A 12,887-nucleotide genomic window follows, 5' to 3' on the forward strand; every position below is an offset into this window, starting at 1 on the left:
TCGCTGATGATTATGAAAATGATGTTTTATGTTTGCTTATATAGTTGTGTTACTTGTTATTTGCATGTGAACTTACTAAGCATTTATGCTTACTCCCTCCTTTTCATTCATTGTAGTTTTGACAAGCCAGCTCGGAAATCAGGAACGGTTGGAGGCTCGCTCACACTATCCGTGTATCATCTTGGTATAACGGTTTGTATATTTTGAACATGGCATGTATAGCATTATAATCATTTTGTGTATATAGTCTTATGATATGGTTATTGAGTGGTATGGAAATGCTTGATAATGATTAGCTGTTGGAATGGCTAATCAAGGACATATTTGGTGTTATGTATGCCTAAATGCTAGTTATTCCATGGAAATCATGAAATAGGTAAAATTTACCATAAAATAGATTAAGACAGCAGCAGTGACGTGAGTTTGAAAAATCATTAAAAATAGTATAGATATAATTAGATAATGAATAAAATATGGAATTAAATAATTATGAGTCTATTTTCATATGAATGGAACAAAACAGGTATATGAGTTATATTTTATGAGATGTTTAATTTTTTGTGAAACAGGGCCAGAGCGATTTCTGGATCCCCTGTTCTGACTTTGGAAATTCACCATAAATTGTAAAAAGATAATTAGAAGTCATGATTTATATTTACAGATTCCTTATTGAGTATAGTTTTATTAGAAACAAACGGCATAGTCATTGAAACTCTGTACAGGGAGATATCTGATTCATAGTACACAGAGGTCAGAGCAGTCAAACCCTGAAATAGGGGATACTTTAACTAATAAACTGTACTAATTGGCCTGACCAAAAGTTCTATAAAAAAATTAGTAAATATATATATGAGTCTAGTTTAAGGAAAAATTTACAGAATTGGATTTCGAGTTTCAGAACTCGAGATATGAATTTTTAAGCAACTGTGATGCAGTTGGACAGCTTGTCCGAATTTGTTTAAATGCTCAAATAAGTTTAGTAATGCCTCGTGCTCGACTCCGGCGACGGTCTCAGGTAAGGGGGCGTTACAAGTGTGACCATAGCTCCCAATGAGAAACACCATCATTAGAAGCATAAACGGCTAAAAAGAAGAAATTTTAATGTTGCACTTGTATACTGCATGTCATACATTGACCAAAGACATAAAACACATCTATAATATAAGCACTCTTCTAAATAAGCCAAATTCGACCATTAACAGCATAATCATAATTGCAAACAAAGTTCCACCTCTAAAAATACTTCTCCAAAATAACCGAAGCATTAGTATACTTAACTCTAGTTTCCAACAAACAACAAACATTAATCTTTAATCTAACTAACCTATCAACTACAAGTTTTTACTTTAGAAGATTATTAAACCCCCTTAATATTCCAAAAGAAAAAAATCATGGAACACGAAGAGAATGTGTACCTCTCTTACCACCTCTTTTACCACTTCCTTTTTTTTCGCCCTTTAGTAGGAGAATTATTTATCTTCTACTTACCTTTGCCAAGGTTCTCTTGCTTTGTAGCAATCAAAGATCTCATAAGAAGAGCTACTGCCAGTGAGGCCAACTTAGGCTTCCGAGGAGAAAACTCAAGATATTCAATTTCATTACCATCATCAACAACATCTTGCTCAGCATCAATATCATCATCAACGGCATCATTAGAATCCTAAAGCTCAACACTCAAAGTCTCACATTTATTACTAGATCCCGCAAGACAAACATGTTTTGGTTTAAAAGTAGAGGAAAGATCTACAACCACGGCTTTACCCTTAGGGGAGACTTCAAAAGTTGAAGTTAAAGCTGCACCACCATTAGGAGCACTCTCATTTCAAATCGCAACAGATTTTTCAGGAATAGAAATTTGAGTAGTGTCTGCACCATCTTGCTTAACCCTTCAAACTTTCACCTCATTCTTCTTAGAATAGTACTTACCAAAATGACTGAAAGATCGAAACTGTAAATAGCGCATCGGTAGCCATGGCACTTCAACTCCAATAAAAACAAGGGAACCATCACGCAATTCAACATTAATAAAATGAGGGAGTTCAAAATCAACAAAAACCTCAACACTCACCTTCACATAAGCAAGACGTTGCAAAGCTTTGATAATATCCATGTAAAGGGGAGTACCATACGCACTTGCAGTGTAATTAAACCCCTTTTGAGTAAAAATCTACAAATGGACTCGACTTAACTGAACTCAAATCGGCATACTATCAAGAGAGAAATCCAATTTCTGGAGATTAGGCTCCCACTTTCTCAGCACCATCGACTTGTTTTGGATGTGCTAAGCAGAAGAAGAAAATTGAAAAATAAACATATTCTCACCTACCATCTTGACTTCAATAGCCCCCTATTTACTCCAAAGCATATCAACCAACTTCTGCAAAGAACAAAATTGGGAGGCCGCCTAAGAAATTGAGCTACTAGTAAGTGCTACCACTTTCAAATCCTTTCTTTAAACAGCTCAGCTAGAGGTTTGACAATAATAGAACCACCATGGACTTCCGGTGGAAAAAACTCCAAACTTTGTTCAAAAGATGAATAAAAAAGCCAAGAAGCAACAAAAAGCACAAATCAACAAGAAAATGAAAAAAATCAAGCCAACCCCCTCCCCCCAAAAAAAAAAATCAAGAAGAAACAACAAGGAACCAAGAGAACTCTCATGTGCCAAAAGCCAACTAATGTGCACCGAGAGGATTCTCTTAACATAATCCTTAACTTCGAACACTGAGAAGAAGCTTTGTTTCTACTCTATTGGGAATTTCATCGAACACATTTGAAGCACTTTCGACTTAGAGAAAAAAGAGAGAGAACCAATTATTTTTTATATATATTTGAAATTTTAATTCCTAACAATTTATCAAAAGTTTTAAGGTTATACAAAAAATTCTAATGCTTCAACAATATTTCTAAGTGTTTACCAATATCCTAAAGATTTTCTTAACATCTTAGACTTGATCAACTCAACAATTTGGCGTACCAGAATTTCTAACGCTTTATCAGTATTTTTAAAGATTTTCGTAGTGTCCTAGTGTCACAAACCTAATCAACTCAACATTTTGGCATACCAAAATTTTTAAATATTTAGCGATATTTTTAAAGGTTTACCAAAATTTCTAAGGTTTTACCAAAATTTATAAGGATTTCCAAAAAATTTCTAAGGTTGAATCAAAATATCTAGGGATTTGCCAAAAATTCTAAGGGCATTTTTGTATAATCTTGAAAAATTTGGTAAATTATTAGATACTTTCATACAACCTTAGAAATTTTAGTAAATTCTTAGATTTTTTTTTATAGGCCAAAATATTGAGATGATCGAGTAAGGGACATTAGGAAAATCTTTAAAAACATCGGTAAATTTTTAGAAATACTGTTAAATCCTTAGAAATTTTTGTAATGCCTTCGAAATATTGATAAATACTTAGATATTTTGTTATAATCTTAGAAATTTTTGTAAATCCTTAGATATTAGTAAAACCTTAGAAATTTTGGTACATCCTTAAACTTTTTTGGTAGGCAGGTCAAAATATTAAGTTGATCAAGTTTGGGGCATTAAGGAAATGTTTAAAAATTTTGGTAAATTTTTAGCAATTTTGGTATGCCAAAATGTTAAGTTGATCGAGATTGAGACACTAAGGAAATTTTTAGAAATTTTGGCAAACCCTTTGAGATTTTGGTAAGGCTTTAGAAATTTTGATACTCTTAGATATTTTGGTATAACCTTATAAATTTTGGTAAATCTTTAAAATTTTTGGTAAAATCTTACAAATTTTGGTCAAACCTTAACAAGATTAGTATCCAAAATGTTGGTATAACCTTATAAATTTTGGTAAATCTTTAAAATTTTTGGTAAAATCTTACAAATTTTGGTTAAACCTTAACAAGATTAGTATCCAAAATGTTGAGTTGAACGAGTTTGAGACACCAAAGAAATCTTTAGAAATATTAGTATACTCTAGAAATTTGGTAAATCCTTAGAAATTTTGGTATATCCTTAAAGATTCAAGTAAATCCTTAGATATTTTAGTATAATCTTATAGTAAATCTTTAGTTATTTTAGTATAACCTAATAAGTTTTGGTAAATCCTTATAAATTTTGGTGAATCTTTACAAATTATGGTAAATCCTTAGATATTTTGGTATAAACATAGAAATTTTGAGAAATCCTCAAATATTTTTGTAAATCTTTAAAAATTTTGATAAATCCTTAGAAATTTTTGTATGTCATAATGTTGAGTTGATTGGGTTTGGCACATTAAGGAAATTTGATAAACTCTTAAAAATATTGGTAAATCCATATAAATTTTGAAATGGCAAAATGTTGAGTTAGTTGGATTTGGGACACTAAGGAAACCTTTGGTAGAGCCTTAAAAATATTGGTAAAGTTTTAGAAATTTTTGTATAACCTTATAATTTCGATAAATTATTAGAAGTTTTGGTAACTATTTAGAAATTTTATAAATCTTTAAAAATATGATATTTCGATAAATTGTTTGGAAATTTGGTACCTACTTGAAATTTCTATAAATTCTTTTGATATTATCGCCTTAGAAAATTTAAATATATACAAAATTAGTTTCAATCCTAAATAACATTTAATCAGATTAAATATATTGTGTTTTATTTATTATTTAATAGTTTTCATGTCATTTTATTTTAATGGTGTTAAGAAAATAGATCTAAATATGTGATATAAACCAAATTCGATTATCTTACCAATTTGAAAATTGAAATAAAATTCAGATACTAAAAATATAATCTCTTTATTGTTTTCTTTCCCGTTAACATTTAAAGGAGCTCATGTCTTTCCTCCAACAAAATATATATGTATTTTATTTTTTGGTATAAAAGTGATTGTGTCAAATGGTTCGAAATTCAAATAGTATTAGACATATAATGTTTTTTTCTCTAATCAAAAATAAAGAAATTAACATTAATATAAAATTTTTTTGAATGAAATTATAAATAGAGTTGCTCATGGGTTAGGTTAGATCGAATTTGGCTCGAGTTAAGTATGATATTAAAACATTTTATATTTATTCAAGCTTGATTAACCTAAAATTTTGTCTAAGCCTATCCAAATTATTTTTATTTTGAAAATTATGTATATTATTTTTAATTTAATATTTAATAATTTTATATATTTTTCATTCATTAAAATTTTATAGATTGGCATTTAACATTTTAAATGTTTACATTATAATATTATATATTACTATAGATTTAATTTTTGTGTATTATAAATTACATAAAATACATAAAAATAACATAATATAATATATTTCAAACTTAGAAACGAGTCAATTCGAGTTCAAGCCTTAAATGTTTAAGTTCAGTCTAACTCATATTTTAAATGGATATCCTTTTTCTTTTTTTTGGTTTAAGCTCATTTTTAAGTCTAATAATTTTATCTAAACTCTCAAATTTCAATATAACTTTCCACATTAAACTAATAACTTCACTTATAAATAAATTTAAATAAAATTAATGATAAAATTAAATGTTAAAGCTGACTAGAATTTTGAAATCTCAAATTCATATAATACTTTTGTTTAGATTTTATTGTAATTGTTAAAAATACCTATACTTATATATAAAAAGAATCCCCATGAGAGGAGGCTGCGACAGCTGTCCTTGTTTTTGTCATTTCAAGGTATGGTTTATTTTCAGTTTTGGTGGTTCTATTATGTTAAAATTTAAAATTTAATCCTTACACTTTAATTTGATTTAGTTTGATTGCTTCACTTTTATAATGTTATTAATTTGTTAGCCCGAATTATTTTACTCTTTATAAGGTAATGGTCGATTTTCAGTTTTGTGCCTCTATCATGTTCAAATTTAAGATTTAGTCCTTATATTTTACTCTGACATAATTTAATTAACTTACTTTATAATATCATTTGTCAGTTCAAATAATTAATATCGGTAACTACACTACTTCAGTTAGAATGCTAAAGTGAATTTCACTTAAAATACCATTTCAACACAAAATTATATATTTCAACATGATGAGTTAGAATTTGTGATTTTAAGGGAAAAAAATATCTATGTAAGCATTTTAATGGAATGGTTAATTATTTGTACTAACTAATGATATTATAAATACAGAGCGACAAAATTTTGTCAACTTAAAATATAGTGACTAAATCCCAAATTTAACAAGAGCAAAGAGATCGTAATCTTAATTTGATATAAAATAATTTATATTGAGACAATATATATTTTTCTTTATACAAATGTAGATAGAGTCATTAAATATATAATAAATTCAATATTCAAATATTTGATTCATAATTTATATGAATCAAAGAATGATTACCCAAATTTATTTGGGCTAAATCAAACATTTTAGATATTTAAATTCACTAGTAAAATATGTATTACTCATGCCAAAAGGAATTTGATATTCAAATTGAGTATCATTTTATATATTTAAAGTTATTGTTTAAACTGAATTTTTATTTTCAAAAATTATAATATTTTCAAGAATTTAATTAATGATTTTTTAGTTCTATAAGTGCAAGCAATGTGCAGTGATATTATAATAACAATATTATTAAATGTAACATTTATTTTTTTATATATAATATTTTGTTAAGAATTTGATAATGGTAATAAAAAATGAATGAATGAAATTTATTAAATCATTTAAAATTGATTGTGTAACAACTGCTTTTCGATGAAATTGGAACAGTGGTTTCTAGACCACAAATCCTAGTCCAGAAGAAAATTTATTTTAATATTATTTCATGCTCTGCATTATGATAGAAATGTCATATGCAAATTTCGTAAAGAAATTTTATTGATTTTATGTCTAATCAGATAAAAAGGACTAAATTGCATAAAATGTAAAAGTTGAGTTCTAGTAGCTAAAGGGATCAAATAACTATGGAATTCAAATTTTGAGGTCCTTATTTGGCAATTAGACCATTAAGAGGAGTTAGTAGATAAGTATGATGATTTATCCATGGAAATTTACTTAAAGAAAAGGATGAAATTGGAAAGTTGAAAAATTAGAAGATGATAAATTAATAAAATAAGAAAATATCATCATTTATGTCATCTTTCCCAAAATATAAACATGGAAACCCTACCTAAGATAAAAGAGTTCAAGTAAGCTTAATTGGCTTAATTGGGTAAGTATTCTTGTCCCGTTTTTAGTAATTTTCATATTTCCGAGATCGTAATAGCTTAATTTAGCTATCTCGAAGATTTATTTGCAAAGTTATTAAAGTATTAGGGTTTTTCCATGGATGGATATGCATGAATTATGAAATTTATGGGATAAAATGAAAGGTTGTTGATAGATAAATAACTTTTGTAAAGTGAATTTTCATGAAATTATGATTCATGGACTAAATTGTAAAGATGAAAAATCATGAAAAAATCTTGAATTTTATGAATTATATGAGCTGTAAATGTTATATGCAAAAATCGGTTAGGCTTGAAATAATGATTAAATTGCATGAATTTCATTTTCCGAGCCTAAAGACGAAATCATCATTAATTAAAAGTATAAGGGCAAAATGGTGATTTTGCCTAAGATTTGAATTGGATGGATTTGAATGTGAAATGTATTAAATTGAGTTAAATTTACTCGTATAGATCCAGATAGACCTAGTATGGAATTAGATCGAGAAAAATAAAAAAGTATCGGATTAGTACCCTACAAACACAAACATTGTAACACCTTTAACCTATATCCATCACCGGAATAGGGTTATGGATTATTACCGGAGTTTACAAATCAAATACAGTTAACTCATTTTATTAACTATTCATATCCGAAATCAAACATATTGTCCCTTACATGGGACCTCGAGGCCCAAAATACATATTAGAATTAAGTCGGGACTAAACCGAAAACTCAGAAAATTTTTCGCTAAATTTCAAAATTTTGCCTAGTTGTAGGGGACACACGCCCTTGTGGCCAAGCCCTGTGGCTCACACGACCAAGTGACACACCCGTATTCCAGGTCGTGTGGGCATTCGATGTGAGGCACACGGTCGTATCTCAGCCCGTGTCTATACCTATGTATCTCTCTATGTAACAGCCAAATTTTTCAGTGGTGTCAGAAACAGTGATTCGAGATCACTAAATCCGACGAGTAAGTTTAGAAATTTTAATAAATAATAATTATAGGCCAAGCGCGAACTTAAAAGAATTATTTTTAATTAGTGAATTTTGCCATTTTAAAAGAATTAATCAGGTAAATTGGGTTGAAAATGAGGTATCGAGACCTCGAATTCATAAACCAAGCCATAAATATTTTTATAAATATTTATGGAGTGTTATTAAGTTAGTATTAAATTTTCGTTAGAAAATTTTAACGTTTGGTTAGTCAATTAATTAAAAAGGACTAAATTGAAAATAATGCGAAATTTATTAAATTGTGATTAAATAGTTTAAGTGATTAAAAAGGAGGGATTTAAAAGGGAATTGGACCCAAATTGTATGGGCTGGACGGTTGGGTAAGAAAATTAGCAAAAAGACAAGGAGAAACAAGGGCAAAATGGGAAATTTCACAAATTAAACATATAAAACAAGACAAAATTGAAAAATCTAGAGATATCATCATTTTTCTTCAGCAAAAACGCCATGGGAGGTCTGAAAGCTGCTGGTTTTTCATACTTTGACATATGTGAGTTCAATTCTTGCCCTTTTCTTTGAGATTTTTATGTTTTTGTGACTTTTACAATTAGGTCCAAGTGTTTAATTCATTAGTTTTTGATTTTATGAACAAAATTAAAAGCTATCATTGATCAGTGTTGGCTGTTTATGATGAAATAAAATGAATTTGAAGCTTTGATTTTGTTGTTTGATGATTTTATCAAGTAATTTCAATAGAAATTGATTTTAGGATCTAATTGTGAAAATGTAGTGAATTTAAGGTTTAGTGTTAAAATTCTGATTTTCAAAGGTTGTGTAATAGTTTAGAATGATGGAATAAAATGTTAATTGAGAAAAATTAGCTTAATAGATGGGCTAATTGAGTAAGGACTGAATTGCATGACCTGTGAAATTTAGAGGAAAAATGGTAATAAACATCTTGAACTAAAACAGTTTTGAACAGTAGCAGTAGGTTGACTTTGAAAAATCACCATAAATTGTAAAAATCGAATTAGAGAATGAATAATATATGAAATTAAAGCTTATTGAGTCTAGTTTCTCATAGAAGAAATAGTGTAATCAATTGAATTGTAAATTATGAGATATAATGAATTTTGTGAGACAAGGTCAGAATGAATTCGGGTTTCCCTGTTTTGACTTTAGAAAATTACCAAAAATTGGATAAAATTAATTATAGGCTCAAATTTATATGATTAGAATCCTTAATGAGTCTATTTTCAATAGAAATCAACGGGAACATTATCCGAGTTCTATACTGTGATTTAATTAATTTTTAGTGAAGAGAGGTTAGAACTGTCGGATAGTGAAACAGGGGAAACTTAAATGAATAAACTGTACTAATTGGCTAAACCAAAAATTCTGAAAATTTTATGGTGGAATGATATGTGAGTCTAGTTTCAGGAAAAAATTACGGATCTTAATTTAGAGCTCTGTAGCTTAAATTATAAATAATTGAGTGACTATGACTTGTGTGAACAGCTTGATGTGAGCATTAATAAGTAAATTGTGAAATCGTACTTACAAGAATGTTATATACATTAAGGATGTGGAATGGAGAGGAGGAGGAGGAAAATATATATGAATATTCAGTTAGTATGGCTAATTTGCATGTTTTAAGCTCATGGACTAAATTGAATAAAAGTAAAACTTTAGGGGGCAATTTTGTAAAAATGTCAAAAATGACTAAATTGAAGGGAATAAATTGTTTTATTATCTAAATTAATAAATTGAATGAAATTATCAATTTAAGATTGGGTGAACTTTGGGAAAATGGTAAATTACCAATATGCCCCTAAATCTTGGTATTACTGCAATTTAGTCAGGTAGGTTCGGATACCCTGAATGAGCATGTAAATATGACAATTTAAGTATTGTATCGTATTTTATATGATATTTTAAATTGAATATATGAAAAGGATGTTACATGAAACATGAAAATGAATACCAAATAATATAAATTAATTGAAATTATTCTGAAAATCTCGGTAATGCCTCGTATCCTATCTCGGTCTCAGGTACGGGTATGGGGTATTACACTCTAACTTGGGTCACACGACCAAGCCACATGCCCATGTGCTAGGCCGTGTGTAGGTGCAGGGGTCACACGGCCAAGTCACACGCCCGTGTGAAAAATCTTGAGCATTTTGTTTTGAACTTTTAAAATGCAGGGGACACACGGCCAAAATACGCGCCCATGTGCTTGGCCGTGTGTCATACACGATTGAGACACACGCCCATGTCTTTGCCCGTGTGGACAAAATAAGGTCATTTCCAAGTCTTATTTCTCACCCAATTTGTCTTCCACTTACATCAACACTTTAAAACATTCACCAACCAATTTTAAGACATTAAAACCAAGTCAAAACTAAGTATTATGCATGGTATATCATAACATTTGTTTAACCATCCAACTTACTCAAATGATCATATACTTACTTAAATATGTTTATACCTAAAATACCAATCCAAGCACACTCATATACCAAACATAATACAACCTTATGCATATATATATATATATATCAAACATACCATCACTAGCCATTCCAATGGCTAATTACAACCAAAACGTTTCATTATTTGGCCTAACTTAGCTTATACATGCCATTATGCTAAAAGTAATATACTAACTATACTAAAGTGAGCTGAAGAATAGTGTGATCCTATTCCGACCTGCTTACAACCTTTACGAGCTCCAAGTACTATAAAACAGAAGAAATAAACAGCTTAAGCATTTAATACTTAGTAAGTTCGTATAACAAGAATTTAACTTACCAATCATGTTCATTTAAAGTAAGCATCCAAAACATGCATCCAAAACATTTTGGCCAATTGCCTAATCATATGTTCTCATCAAACAAGTAAGTCGTATAATTTACATAAATATCAAGAAAACAGTGATAAGTTCATCGTATAACAATTCTCAGGTATTTCAAGGATATTTGAAAAATAATTTATTTAAAACTTATATTTTCTCACATCAAGATTTTTGTCCATTGAATCATTGAAATATCGATGGATATCCAGGTAGTACATACGAGGTGTACAAATCAATGATTCGTCAATTCAGTGCTTATTAAAGCACATAATCGGGAAGCACTCTCTCGAGCCATATAACGGGAAGCTCATGTGAGCCATGTAATGGGAAGCTTATCCGGGATATATAACGGGAAGCTCATAAGAGCCATATCCAGGAAGCTCGTGTGAGCCAATAACGGGTAGCTCCGAAGAGCCATTAATCAAGAAGCTCCGGATAGCTATATATCAGGAAGTTCAAGCGAGCCATATCGGGAATGTGACATCCCTAATTTGACTCTAGTCGGGAAGTGGTTTCAAGACCCCAAAACCGAGTCACACAAGAAATTGATTGTTAAATTTCATGTCTATATTATGTTACAATTTGTGTGTGAAATTTTGATGCTTTGATTTTGTCAATTGAATGCAAATTTAATCAAAAAGGGCTTATGTGAGAAACATTGAAAATGTGTTGGTTAATTTTTAAAATGGCCAAATTGTTGCATGGATTAAATATGGGGACTTGCATGTCAAAGTCCCCATTTTTCATGATAGTGGCCGGCCATGTTGATGTTTATGACAATATATATGTATTATTTACTAGTTTTAAGGCAACTAAATGGTTTTATAATTTTATAATATTATTGAATGAAGAAATAAGTGAGAATTTGGGTGAAGAAAAAAAAAGCTTCATCTTTGTTATTCATGACCGAATTGTAAGAGGGAAAGGGGGGAGCTCCATTCGGTCACTTTAGGCTTGAATCAAGGTAAGACTTCTAATCAATTCTTAAAATTCTTGTTAATTTTAAGTTAGCTACCAAGCTCTTTATTCAACCCATATTAAAATTTTGATTTTGGAAAGGATTTGAGCATTCGACCATGGGAGAAATTGAAGAGGATAGATTGTTGTTCTCATGTTTTAATGAAGTTTGAGTTAGTTAATACTTAGTTGTTAGTAATTATATTTACTTGAACAAATGCTTGGTATTTAAATGTTAAAATGTAAGCTATTGCCGTTTGGGTTATAGAAGTGAATGAATTAGAGGTTTGGCATTGTATATGAATTTTAAGGGTATAATTTGAATAATGTGAGTAGGGTTATGCATAGGTTTCAGCTTTGATAATATTGTGTAAAGTGATAAGTAGAAATACTATGATGACAAAAGTTTAATAACATTTGGCTAAGGACTATAAGTGTTAGTTAATTCGGTATAAAAGTATGGGTGTTAATTACTTAGTATTTAAAGTTGTGAAGAGTAGGTAATGGTCAATTAAAGTGATGAAGGTTAAATTTTGAAGTTTGGTTAAATTGGACATTCGGCATTACGTATGACATTGGATAAGAGTGTAGGAAAGTTTAAGCTTGAATGGTTAGGGCTAAATGGGGCATATAATGATCTTAAATGGATTGTATGCATATGAGAGTGTAAGTATTCGTGTGTACAACATTGAAGATAAATGGAAATTGGTATTGTGGTAAATGTTGATAAGATGACAGTGGAATTAGCTATATGTTTTGGAACTATGCTGTAATTTGAAAATAAAAGTATATAATATTAAGGCATGTATTATACATATATGCATGTGTGTATGCGGTTGTGCATAATTAGGAGTAAATGGTTAAATGATGATAGTCATATATAGGTACGAACATATATATATATGCCTTATGTATGTACCATGTACACACGAGGACATTCGGTGATATGATTAGATTCATGTATAAGAAGCATGATAAATTAAG

At 29.5% G+C, this 12,887-nt stretch overlaps 1 long non-coding RNA gene across 1 annotated transcript; it reads left to right on the forward strand.

Annotated features, from left to right (window-relative positions):
• Window positions 1-8,563: 8,563 nt before the first annotated feature.
• Window positions 8,564-11,586, forward strand: LOC128296559 (uncharacterized). The gene is made up of 2 exons (XR_008287185.1): window positions 8,564-8,639; window positions 11,156-11,586. It is a non-coding gene; the product is annotated as an uncharacterized LOC128296559 (long non-coding RNA).
• Window positions 11,587-12,887: the final 1,301 nt, after the last annotated feature.

Source organism: Gossypium arboreum, chromosome 8, assembly GCF_025698485.1.
Source record: "Gossypium arboreum isolate Shixiya-1 chromosome 8, ASM2569848v2, whole genome shotgun sequence".
NCBI classification, from domain to species: domain Eukaryota; kingdom Viridiplantae; phylum Streptophyta; class Magnoliopsida; order Malvales; family Malvaceae; genus Gossypium; species Gossypium arboreum.